This window comes from Sminthopsis crassicaudata, chromosome 2, assembly GCF_048593235.1.
Source record: "Sminthopsis crassicaudata isolate SCR6 chromosome 2, ASM4859323v1, whole genome shotgun sequence".
Taxonomy (NCBI): Eukaryota; Metazoa; Chordata; class Mammalia; order Dasyuromorphia; family Dasyuridae; genus Sminthopsis; species Sminthopsis crassicaudata.
In genome coordinates this window covers 279,247,237-279,261,388 of record NC_133618.1, presented here as the reverse complement: position 1 = coordinate 279,261,388, position 14,152 = coordinate 279,247,237, and positions in this window count along the sequence as shown.

Genomic DNA, 14,152 nt, shown 5'->3' with positions numbered 1-14,152 from the left:
AGTGAGTCTCATGAATCTCATCATTCACACTTTTTGTTCCTGAAAATGGAAAAAATGAGTAAGTTTCTGCTAAATTATATGATGGTGGGGGGCATATTGACAAGATACTATACCTGACTAAAATAAGTATCCTGCCACATGATGAGAGTGATCTGGAGGGTCTGAAGTTGATTAACCTTACTTTAATATGAAACTTCTACTACATAAACAAAACTCATTTCACCAATTTTTCTTGTAATGCCTCAGAAGATATTCAGCTTAATTTTATGAATACTATCTAATTAAGCAGTTAAAATGGTGCAGCTTTACTGCTGCAGCGTGCACTAAGTTCCCTTTTAAACAGAAATTTCTGGGAGGAACTGGGTTGAAATATATTAGATGGTTTCCAAGTGGGGAAGTATCATGTGATCAGTCCTAGCAACAATGTGAAGCAAAAGGGGCCTGCTACTGAAGACAAATTACTTTAAAATATTTTAAAATGTAAAAATCAATTGGCTGCCTCAGGCCACAACAAGATGTGGCAAGGTAAGGCAGGAAAGCAAATAGCTGAATTTTGATTGTCCTTCAAGTTTCAACCCAAATTTGAAATGTCAGCAGTCACTCATCTGCGTCTGACTAGCAATGAGGTTAGAGTGAATACACAGCTAGACTAACCACATTCTATGTCCATTAGGAAAACAACATTGCTGTTTTATAAAAACCGGTTGTAAAATAACTATGACTAGACATTCTTGCTTCTGAGAATTAGAGTATTTTTTAAAAATTTCCACCAAAGCAATATCATTAACACATATTTTAATTTTTTATCTTATGGATATATATGCACATATACATATAATATTTAATATTATAATAAAGGGTATAAAATTTTTAATAATAAAATATATGTTTAAATTACCTTGTAAAAAAGAGAAAATTCAGCAGAACCAACTGATCCTTGAGGACTTTTCCAATTCTAAGATTTTATGATACCATATAATGTTCCCTGCCCTCCTTCTTCCATTGCTGAAAAGATGAAAGAATTCTAGATTTAGAGCTAAAAGAGGCCTGGGAAGTCTCATAGTCTACATCCTTCCTTTTACAGACAAGAAAACTGAGGTCTAAAGAGGCTAGGTCACTAACCAAATAATAGAGTAGGAATTTGAATCCAAGTCTTTCATCACCTGCAAATTAGCACTCTCTCCATTGCACCATAGTGCTGCTAGGCTTCTTTATCTAGTGTCCAGTACCAAAATTGATCATTGCAGTCAATGTGAATTTATCTGTCTTGCATTTTATTTTGTCTTGTTGCTGTCTACCTCATTGTGAATACTGTTCTCTGCTTACTTCCTTTTTTTTTGCATCATTTTACACCTCTCCAAGTTTCCCTATTTCATCATATTTGTTCTTTCTTTTGACAAAAGGGTTCCATTATATTTAGATACCATAATTTGTTCTGCCATTCCTAAAGTAATAAGTACTAATATTGTTTCCATCTGTTTTGGTAACACACCAAAAAAGGCACACAGGCACACACTTATATCATCTATGTTTTTGAACTCAGGGGTATAAGATTAGTACTAGAATTACTGGCTAAAAGGGTATGAACAATTTAGTGATATTTTTCATGTAATTCTTCTAGAATGGTTATGCCCATTCCTATCTTTCCAGAGCCCTTGAACCATTAAGTATTTATTCTTTTTCATTTTTTTAAAATGTGATGAGTATTATTAAATTAGAATCCTAAAGTTATTTTAATTTTTGTTTTATCAGAGCATTCATATGGCTATTGATTTGCATTTCTTTTTTAGAAAAATGTATGTTCATATTCATTGCCTACTATCTATGGGGGAGTGGCTTTAAGACATGTTTCAATAGTTTATAAATATTGACACCTATTATTGATGGCTTCCACTATGCACCAGGCACTGAGCTAAGTACCAAGTTTACAAAGAACGGCAAAAGACAGTCTCTATTCCCAAGATGATCAGAGTAATAGGTAAAACAACCTGGAAACATCTGTATATAAACAAGATATACACAGAATAAATTGGATATAATCAACAGAGGGAAGGCATTTGTATTAAAGGGGATCAGACAAGGCTTCTTGTAGAAGATGGGGTTTCATTGGGAATTTGAAGGAAGCCAGGGGAACCAGGTGATCAGAGATGAGGAGGAATGGTATTCCAGTCATGGAAAAGCAAAAGTCTAGAGTCGAGATGTTATGTCTTGTGTGAGGAACAGCAAAGAAGTCAGTGCCATTGAATCACAGAGTACAGGGGAGAGTACTGTAAAAGAAGTCTGGAAAGGAAGAAAGGGACCTGGTTGTGATGAGCTTTGAATTGCTAAATAGAAGGTTTTATATTTGGTTGTGGAGGTGATTGGGAACCTACTAAATAGGAAGTAGGGTGGATTATACAGTCAGACTTGCAATTCAGGAAAAATACCTTTATAAATGAGTAGAGAATAGATTACAGTAATGAGATTCTAGGCAGAGAAACCAGCCAGGAGGCTATTGTAATAGTCCAGACATGAAGTGGTGTTAAAGTCAGAGGAGAAATAGGGGCATATTTGAGAGATATTAAGATAAAATTGACAGGAAGAGGCAACTACATTGCTAGCCAAGGTGACTGAAAGGATGGTGGTGCCCTTGACAGGGGAGAGTATTTGGGAAAAGATAATGAGTCCCTGGCATATTTCCCATATTAAGTTTATGATGTCCCAAATGGTGTCATGAAGCGCAGGGCCCATCTGAACAACATTACCATAGCTATTCTCTTCAGGAGTGTGGCAATCTTCTGCCCCATGACTGCCTAGACCAAAATGTTCCTTCCTGGATAACACTCTCCAAGTACATTCCCCTAGAGTATAAGCTCTTTAAGGGTAGGAGAGAATCTCCTCCATCTCACTCTTTTACTTGTAACTCTAGATCATAGTCCATAGTTCTAAAGCACAAAGGGATCTCACAGGTCATATAATCCAGGAAAGAAAGGATTAATCCAAAATCACCTAGGCAAGATTTGAGGTCTACTCTTTCTTGTTGCTCCATAGCATACTCCCAACATACCATTGGCACTTAATAAGCTCTTGTTGATTGGTTAATTAAATGAAAGCTATAGAATAATTAATTCAAAGTATATTAATTTATGTAAAAGAAATTTAAATCTAAGAGCAAGCATGTTCAGAATCTTTATATTCATTTTCCTGATTGTTTTTTTTTAACATTTTATAAATATTATGAAATTCACAGCTTATTTTTGTGGGAGATTATTTATACATCTGTGATGAGAGTCACATATTGCAGGTTAATATGAATCTTTGAAATAAAATCAATAGTTGCCATTTTAAAAGTGAAACATATTGCAACACAGAAGATTTTATCTTACACTTACTTTAATTAAAAGATACAATAAAGGAGAAAAGAAATGATTTTCCTCTTTATCTGTTTGGAGTATTAGAAATCAAGTTTTGAAGAACCTGGGTGTTGCAGCTGTTGAACTGTTGTTTAAACATTATTTCTACTACTGTGCCTAATGTAGTTAATTATGGTCCACATAGTTGTTTCTTTATCAACTATTCAGACTGGAAACTATATGGATGCATTGTGAACTGCCAGGAGAACATGCTATTAAGCTGTCTATGCTGATGAGGGTGTTTTTGAAGTGCATTACAAAAGTCCCTGGCAAATAAATCCCATTTACCATTAACTTTCTCTTGTAGCTGATCTGATTAGGTGACTAACGCTGGTATGCTGCCCAATTTAAAGAAGAGATCTAAACTTAAAAGATTTTTCTTGACACTGGACCAGGGAAGGACAATAAGAGTAATGGGCTTGTTCCCCACTGAGGAGAATGAAGGAGATATTTATCATAAAGTCATAGATTTGAATTGGAAGAGGCTAATGGCTCATAGATATAACTGGAAGGTATCTTGGAGGGTATCCAGTCTATTCTCTTAATTTTATAGATGAAGAAACTAAGGATTAAGAGAAGTAAAAGGACTTGCTCAGGATCACACAACTAGCAAGTAACTGAGGCAGGATTTGAATCCAGATCTTACAGCCTCCAAATCTGTTCTCTTACCTCTTGCTCTATGTTGACTCAGAGGTCCAGCTTGTTAATGAACAAGCATCCTCTTGGAAACATCAATCACTCAATAAGCTTTTATTAGCCACTTGCTATATAGGAGGGCATCAGGCTATGCAAGGTAGAAAGCCTTAGTGGTGGAGAGGACCGGGAAATGCTTCAAGCAGTTTGTGGCACTTGAAATAAGGTTTATTTTGTCTTGTTTTGTTTTGTTTTTTAATATATTTCACCAGTTACATTCAAAATTATTTGTTTACATTTGTTTTTAAGATTTTTGAGTTCTATTTCTCTCCCTTATCCCCACCCACAATTAAGAAACCACACATGAAGTTATACAAAACATTTCCATAAAAATCAAGTTGTGAAAGAAAACATAGATCTCCCACCCTAATGAAAATAAAAACCTCAAGAAAAATTAAGTTAAAAATAGAGAGACAGAGAGTGAAACAGAAAGTGCTTCAATCTGTGTTCAGACCCAACTAATTCCTTCTCTGGATTTGGATAGGATTGTTTTTTATCTTAAGTCCTTATTTAACTATTGCTAGTAAATAACAGTCTCCACCCACCTCTTCCCTCTAACCTACTATCCTTTTCTAAGGATTTAGTCAAACCTATTGAGGGATATATAACCCCTATAAAACAAAAATAATAACATTACCTCTATTAGCCAAGAGGACTAAAATAAAACAAAATTTAAAACCCCACATGTTTAAGGCAGGAAATAGTATAGAGTAGGATTTGATGCTATAATATTTTATAATTGCACTTAATGAAAATATCATCCTTCACTAGGTTATATTCTAAAATATACTTATATTTTTATAGGTCGAGTCAAACTATTATTTCCTGTTCTCCCAACTCAGCATTCCAGCTTTCACTTCCCTGCTTTGTACAGGATAGTCCCATTGCCTTCAAGTGATTCCCTCCTCATTTCTCCCTCTTCTCATCTCTCATACTACTGCCTACAGAAACTTTTTCCAATTTTCCTTATTTGGAGGAATCTCTCCTGCTTGTCATTACTAGGTGATCCATGGTATCACAAATTCATGATTTCAGAGCCATCAAGGACATTGGATATCATATAATCTAACCTACTTTGTAGATGTGGAAACCAGAGATTAAGTAATTTGCCGGAAGTCAAGCAAATATTAAATAGCAGAGCTATGATTCAAAACTAGGCCCTCAGAACCAAAATCCAGCATTCTTTTGATTGTTTCATTCACCCCCAACAGATGTAAGTTCTACAAAATCAGGGATTATTGCTTTTGTCTTTATGTTCTCAGCATCTCATATGGCACCATGCACAAGATAACTTAAGAGATGCTTATTGGACTGGATTTCATATGGATTGATAGGTCATCATTTCATTACTCACATCTTGCCCATTCTATCTTGACATAAATTACTGATATATTGTATCCTCAAATTACCTAAATGGATCTATAATGAATGTCACTGATGAGAAAACTCATTCCATTTTACCTGTCTATGCCTGTCCATCCTAGGAGATCCTTTTCCATGTCCTTTCATAAATTTGCAATAGGTAGTCATCCAATATATTCAGAGTCGCTTTCTTTTGCTTTTTAAGGTAACTACTAAAGCCCTTGGGCTGTCTATCAATTATCTCTTGCTGTTGCCACATGGCCAGTTCATCATCTTTTTCTATGTGATCATTTCTTTGATGACATCTTTCATTACAGTTCTTCTGCCAAGTTTCTTATTTATTGGGTGTTATAGCCTAGACACAACTTTCATGTGCCTCTCATTACCCAGTTAATTCATCTTTTTAAGTCTCTTTGAATCCCCTTGGCATTAGCTATTACTCTAAAATAAAATACCCTTTTTCCTTTCTCACTTCCCCTTCCCATATTGCTATCTACTAGTTTAAAAAAGTAGAATAATATAATATTGAACCTAGAAGAGACTTTTAATGATCATCCTGTCCTACTGGCTCATTTTACAGATGAGAAAATTGAGGTATAGAGAGGGGAAGTAATTTGTTCAACAGTAAAATGGCAGAGCTGGAAATTAAGCCCAGTCTTCTGACCATAAATCAGGACATCTTTCCATTACATCACTGACTCTTCTCCGGGTCTTTGTTATCACCAAAATGGTAGTGGGGGCTTGGTGTATGTATGTGTGTATGGAATAAGGCAGGTGGATTAGTGTGTGTCACTGTCAGCTTTTCTATTTTCTTGGGTCTAGAATTGGTCTTCACTTTCACCCATACAAATAAATTGCTTCTTGTTTGGAGTACGTGAGCCTTTGAACATCTGTTGTCCCTTTACCATCATTTATAGGACTCAGAGATCCACTTGAAGTTGTTTTTTTTTTTTTCTCTCATACCGCTGGGATTTTCTAAAACTTGAGTTATTTCCTGTGGCTCAGAGATTGTTTCATTTTCCTGCAAGGGAAAAGAAACAGCTCTAAATGTTTCCTGTGATTTCACAGGAGTTATTTTAAGAAGCAAAATCTTGGGTCCTTCTATTACTTTCTGGCATATTTATGGGGAATATTTGGATAATTGTTCCTCTTTACACTAAGGAAATATTTCTCTTTCAATACCACAACTTTTTGATTTTCTGTGATATCCTAATTTAAAATTCCAAGTTTGATATACTTTCTGGAAAAGAATGGAGGAGGGAGAAAATCTTCATAACCATCTTTGCCCCTTCCCTTTCTATTAGTGTTCAAAATGTTGCTAGCAATCAAGATTACAGATCAGTTCCTCCCTCTTAATTCTCTGTAAATAATATTCTACAAAAGCCTCAGCAAATGAAAGTATTAGAACTTTTTAATGATTCACATTTGAACTTCAGTATTTATTTTCTGTTGAGAGAAGAGAATTTTGAATATCTTGAGTTAACATGTTATTTTATCTACTAAATCAGGGAGAATCCATGTAGTTCTTTCCAAGGCAGGAATTTCCATATAAACAGGCTTTTGTGTGTATACCTTGGGGCCTCCAATTAATTATGGCTTAGAATGAATTCATCAGAATGAAGGTTCACACTAACCACTTCCTGTTAGTGGAGAATAGGACCCAATAGCAATTTGTAGTGTTACTTTTTAAAAACAAGTGTTTAAAAAGGCTGGGAGAATGATGCTTTGAAACTTCAGTATAAAAAAAAAAAATCCCTTTTATTTCAGAAGGACTGCGTTCCTGGCATGCTTTTTGTAATGCTTTAATATCCTCGGCTTTTAGAAATTTTGTGAATGTGTGCCTTGTTTGCATGTGGTGTAAGTATATCCAACGCCTATGCATTTATTAGAAAAGGTACTGCCTCTCCACTGGGGCAGCTGCAAGCGAATTCTCCATGGAAATTGTTAGCTATCATGAAAATATTACTCCAAGCAATAAGTGCAGAGGTTACCATTGACTTTATTATTATTATTTCTTGTTAGAAAATTCTTTGCCATCTTCAAGATTGGTTTTGGTAGCTTTGATAGCCTGACAAACTGAGAGATGCAGATGAGAGAAAGGTCATTGTGAAACTATTTTGTTTATATATTTGTTATATAGTGATAGTTCTCAGTACTGGGAAGTATTTTACTAAGAAGGGTTTCTTTCTGTGTTCTGAGCAGCATCACAAACGTGAATTTTTCCACATGACCAAGGGGAAATAAAGGTATCTTAATATAGTAGAAAAAAATGAATGCAGTATGTGGAGTTTGCAAACCAGTTCTCACGACCAGATGATGCTACTTACTAACTGTATGATCTTAAACATATGATTTAATCTTATTTGGGTCTCAGTTTTCTTATCTGGGAAAAATGAAAGGGTTAGTCTAGATCAGTCATATTAAATTTGAAACAAAAAACCCAAAGACTCCTGACTCATAAATAAGGATCCTTGTGGGCCACATATTGACTCAGTTTTAAAAGACATTATCTATGTTTTATTGTATTTTTTATTTATTTTGTTAAATATTTTTAAACTGCACTTTAATCTGGTTTGGGCTACACTTGGCCCATACATAGTGTTGTGAGTCCTCCTGCAGCCTGTGGACTGCCACCTTGATACCTGGAGCCTCAGTGATTTTGAAGGTCTTTTCCAGCTCTAAGTTTTTGACCTTGTGATGATCCTATTATAAATTATGAGCAGGGAAAGTGGCACAAACTGGACCTTTAAATGGATTGTGGGGTGGTTGTGAAATGTTCCTCAAGACCGCTGCTTGTGAGTCTATGGTGGTGGAATAAAGCAAGGATAAGCCAGGGAGCAGCTCAACCTGGACTGTTATCTGGCTACTTCTAATTTAACAAATGACCTGTGCTAGCTAAATACTATTGTTTCTGATGTTGCTGAAATACTTTCCATGCCCTTTAAATTCAGCACTTTGGAGTAAAGCTCTAGTGACCCTGTCCTAGTTGTGGTTCTGGTTCTTAGGTTTTCAAGTAGGTCCTGTGATGGCCACATTTGAGGTTGAGGTTTGAGAAATATCAATGATTTGATTGAGGTCAGGTCATCATTCTTAGTACCTATTCCTTAGCCCTTCCCTAAGGGAGAAAAAAAGACAACCCCACAAAATAACAGTTTCAATCCACAGTTAAATGACTTAACTAACTACTACCATTATAATTGCACCTAACTAGTTTATGATTATGATCTGGATAAGACTGAGGACATCTCAATTATTATGCATTATGGATTCACTGCTTTAATTTCTGAAGCATCAGAACTAAGTTATGAATTAAATTGAAATTCATTCAACTATATCAGGTAGATTAGAATGGCATGCAAATAAAATTCTTATTAAGTTATTATTGATTTAAATATTAATTAACTGAAATCAACATTGACTATGTTATTTAACCTACAATTTAATATTGTCCTCCTCAGGAACATTTCTCATTTTATTTTATAAGTCTAGAAAATCTTCTTTTTTTTTCCTGACCCCACTGGTCAATGGCATATCTGGTTTCTGTAAAGGTTGTTGGGGAAGTCAGAATGAGGGGCTGGCATCTGGGAGGAATGAGGAGCTAGGCTCTTGATCCCCACCCTAAGCCCTCCCACAGAGAAGGATGGTGGGGGAGGGAAAGAAGCATTATTGAAATGATTAAATTTGCAGGGCCATCTGGCTGCTAAGGAAAGTCTGTGTTTTTGGTTTCTCGGTGGATAATGAAAAGTTTGTGCAGAAAGGATGGAGTTAAATTGGGTAAGGCGGAGCTTTAGAAGAAAGGAACTTTAGTAGCATTCCTCTAACTAAAATTTTTAGTCTCCTTAAGAGGGAAAAGCAGTCTATTCCACTGCTGCACCTTTAGGACTCTAAGAGCCTATTCATCTTTCCTGAAATCAACTGTTATCTCTCCCAATTATAGAGTGAACTCCTAGAGAACAGGGACTGTCTTGATTTTTAAATATCTGTATTCTTAGCAGTACTAGGCACAGAGTTCTCTCTTCAAGAGAGAGTTGAATGATGACTTGTTGGTTTAGTCATAAAGGAAATTCTCACTTAAGTTATAATGACAGTTGAGTGTGATGGCCTCTTAATTTAGAATGGCTTCTTTCCAACTCCAACAATTTATACATCTACATATGAGCTAGGCACACATTTTGGAATAATCCTATTTTGGCTCCATCTTCCTCTGTTCCCAAAGATCTATTTAAAAGAAAAAAAAACTTACTAAATAAATGTTAAGATTACTGTCTTTCTTTAAACATTATTTTAATTTTCATATCTATAGTGCACTGCCTCTCCATTGAGATAGCCTTCTCTTTAGAAAAAGATAAGAAATATCAGTGGAGTAAAGGAAATGAAATTTCCAAGATCACTGAGAGAAAAAGTGAGCATTGATATTAAAACTCAATTTCTGAATGGATTCCTTGAAGGTTACAGTTTGTCATTTGGGTACACATTGGAAAAAGACAAATAAAGCTAATTGGCTAATATTTATCTTTTAAGCCATTGTATTGGGAAAAAAAAAAAAAAAAAACAACCTCAGCTGCTATTTTATGTAATGAAAGCATTAAGTTTAGAAGGAAAAGGCACTCTGGGGAAAATGGTCAGAAAGAGCCAGAGAAATCAATGCAAATAATGTATTTCTTCACTCATCCTTAGAAACAATAAGTCCATCAAAGAGGTCAGGATGGAAAAGGGTAAACAAAAAATGAAGAAACCGCTTAGAGGAACATTAGTATAGATTTCAATATGAAGTCTATCTTTATGGGAAATGAAGACTATGTCATATTACTTTTAAGAATCTCTAATTAAAGTAGGCAACTGAACCCCTGGGATGTGACAGAGGTCAATTAGCTTAATAGCATTTTTAAAAGAATATAAAATTGAACATAGAATATGGAATGATTCAAGGTTGGGGAGTGAAAGAGCGAATAAAGAATTGCCTGTGGTATAATATCAAAAGGGATCAATTTAAAAAATTAAAAAATAATTCTACACAGAACCTGTCTAAGCAAAGTGCTTGTTTTAATAAACCAGTAGCTGAATAGAAGAAATAATGATAAAATGTTGACAAGATGTTCTTTTGGTGATTGGGAGTGGAGGTGGGAATTATTTTTTTTTCTCCTTTGAAACATCTTATAAGAACTATAGCTATCCTATGCTGCCATTAATATTGCTAATAGATTACAAGTTGATCATTTTATATTAGGATTCTAGGCTGAAAAATTAGCATCCTTATTGTGGACGTGGAACTTAACTGATTTAATCCTCACTACCACTGGAAATAGATGCTATTATTATCACCTTTTACAATTGAAGAAATTGAAGGAAACAGAGGTTAAGTAAACAGGGTGATACAGCTATTAACTGTGGGATACTTGATTTGAACTCAGGTTTTCTCATGCCCAGTGCTCCAGGCTGTAGAACACTTTATCTGTCTCTGTCTCTCTGAGTCTGTCTCTCTCTGTCTCTCTTTGTCTCTCTCTGTGTCTCTATTTCTATTTCTGTCTCTGTCTCTCTATGTCTATTTTCCTCTCTTATAAAACTTCCCAATTATCTTTTAGAATGCATTCTTACAAATAAAGAATTAAATATAAATGCTATATTATATAATTTATAACTATAAATACTAACAAACTGGTAGTCAACAAGCAAAAACAAGTAAAAAGTTACCAAAAATATGTTTCAATGACTAATTATCAACTAAATGCAGATTTAAAAGGTTTTAAGCGATAAAAAGTATATCCAGACTAGAAATCATAAGTTGGCATGAGGGGATAATCCTTGCACCCTTTGATTAAAGTCTGAAAACTCAAATTTGTAAAGGTTAAAGTCAAGTCCATACACCAATGCTTGAAGCCATTAATCAAGATCCTACTCTGAATCTTACCTCAGACATACTGGATAGATGATCCTGGGCAAGTCACCTAGCATCCTCAGCCTTGATTTTCTCATCTGAAAAATGAGATTAAACAGCTGCACAGAGCTCACAGAGTTGTTATGAGGATCAACTGAGATAATATATATAAAATTCTATGTGAATGATAAAGCTATCATTATCATAATTCACTAAATATATGGCTAAATTATGTGAGCAGTTCTAGAAAAAAGAAACACAAATTATCAACAACCACATAAGATATTCAAAATCACTAATAATAAAAGAAACACAAAACAACTGCATTTGTACTATCATAATGGCATAAATTTTTAAAAAGAAGGTAAAATTCAATGGTTGTAGTAAAGAAGATAGGCTATAGCACAGTACCAGTGGAATTGTAAATTGGTCTAGCATTTTTGAAAAGTAATGTGGCATTACACAGTAAGAGTTATAAACATGTTCATGCCCTTTGACTCAGTGGACTCATTACATTATACCCTAAGGAGATTATTGACAGGGGGAAAAAAACAAGATGAATCTGTACAATAATATTTCTAGCAGCACTATTTGTCATAGCAAAAAACTAGAAACAAACTAAGTGTGTACTGATTGGGAAATGGCTGAAGAAATTTATATTATAGAAATATAAGAAAATAGTATTGCAGAATAATAAACCCATAAAAAATGGAAAATTCAGAGAAATGTGGGAACACATTGAATAGCTGTAGACCAAACAAAGCAGTATTATAAGAGTAAGTTATATATTGACTACAACTAAATAGCTAAATATTAATATAGGGTCTAGGAACTTGATGGAACTCCCAGATGATGCCTAACAATATAGACAATCACCTCCTAGTGTTATTTATTATCTTTGTTGTTAAGGGGATGCTAAAAGAATCTGTGTAGATCAGAAGCAGAAGATCATTAATCCAGATCTTCTTAACTCTGAGGCCAGATTCCACCACACTGCCTTCCATACAAATATGAAAATAAGTTAACTGCTGTGTATTAGTATAAAGAGTGAAAAATCTAGGACAGAGAACCTGAGTTCAGATCCCAACTCTGTAATTTACTACATGTAACTGAGAAAGTCATTTATTTTCTCTGGAATTCAATAGACTTAAGCTACAAAATGGTGTCAGATTAGATTGGTTGTAGAGTTCCTTTCAGTTCTTAAGTGATCATCCTATCAAAAGAGAAAAAAAAAAAAAAAAAGCCTGAAAAGTCAATCAAAAATCCCCCCCAAAACCCTGAGGTCTTCACACTCATCAAGCTAGTAGAGATACTCAAATATAGTAAAACTCTTTGTTGAAGGGTCTACACAGTGACAGGCTTATTGATTTACATCTGGTATAGTTGTGGATTGGTTTAGCCATTTTAGAAAACAGTTTGGACTCATGGGAGAAAAACAACTAAATTTTTCACATACGTTGACCTAGAGATTCTCACTACTAGGAGTATATTCTCCCTCCAAATTATTGATAATGATAAATGACTCATGCACAAAAATTTTCATAGCAGCCTTATTTGTGATAAAATGCTAGAAGTAAAAGAAATAATCATTTACTGGAGAATGACTGAGCACATTGTAGTATATGAATGTAATGCAATATTACTATGCCATGAGAAATGAAAAATAGGAAGAGTTCAGAGAAACATGAAAAAAATAGATGATTCAGAGCAAAGAAAGCAGAACTCAAAATAACAGTACACACACACACACACACACACACACACATAACTGCATCAGTGCTAATAAGGTTTATGTGGATAAACAAAAAACTAGTCAATTAAATAGCCAATATTTAGTACTATACTATCAAAAGTTATAGTATTTTTTCTTCTCTCTCCCTCCCTTCCTTCCTTCCTTCCTTCCTCCCTCCCTCCCTTCCTTCCTCCCTCCCTTCCTTCCTCCCTTCCTTCCTCCCTTCATTCCTCCCTTCTTCCCTTCCTCCCTTCCTCCCTCCCTCCCTCCCTCCCTTCCTTCCTTCCTCCCTTCATTCCTCCCTTCTTCCCTTCCTTTCTTCCTTCCTTCCTCCCTTCCTCCCTCCCTTCCTTCCTCCCTTCCTTCCTCCCTCCCTTCCTTCCTTCCTTCCTTCCTTCCTTCATTCCTCCCTTCTTCCCTTCCTTCCTCCCTCCCTCCCTCCCTCCCTCTCTTCCTTCCTCCCTTCCTTCCTTTCTTCCTTCCTTCCTCCCTTCCTCCCTCCCTTCCTTCCTCCCTTCCTTCCTCCCTTCCTTCCTTCCTTCCTTCATTCCTCCCTTCTTCCCTTCCTTCCTCCCTCCCTCCCTCCCTTCCTTCCTCCCTTCCTTCCTCCCTTCCTTCCTTCCTTCCTTCATTCCTCCCTTCTTCCCTTCCTTCCTCCCTCCCTCCCTCCCTCCCTCTCTTCCTTCCTTCCTTGCTTCCTTTCTTCCTTCTATCTTTCCTTCCTTCCTTCTGTCCCTCCCTCATTCACTCCCCAGCGCGCTCTCTCTCTCTCTCTCTCTCTCTCTCTCTCTCTCTCTCTCTCTCTCTCTCTCTCTCTCTCTCTTCCTTTTCTTTCTTCATCATTTTGAGACTAGATTTCCCTATCTCACCTAATGAGCTAGGAATGCATGGGCCATTCTTATACCCAATCCCATCAATTATCAGCACAGGACTTTCAACCTTCTCCTTTTCTGACTTGGCTTGGTTTATCTCTCCTTAAATAGGTAGCCTGGTGATCCCCCACTCCTGGGACCTAATTATGCTGATGCTGACTTAGTATGGACACCCAATTGTCATAACTTTTTGCATGTCAGAATTCTGGAGTTCCTTGGAGCTATC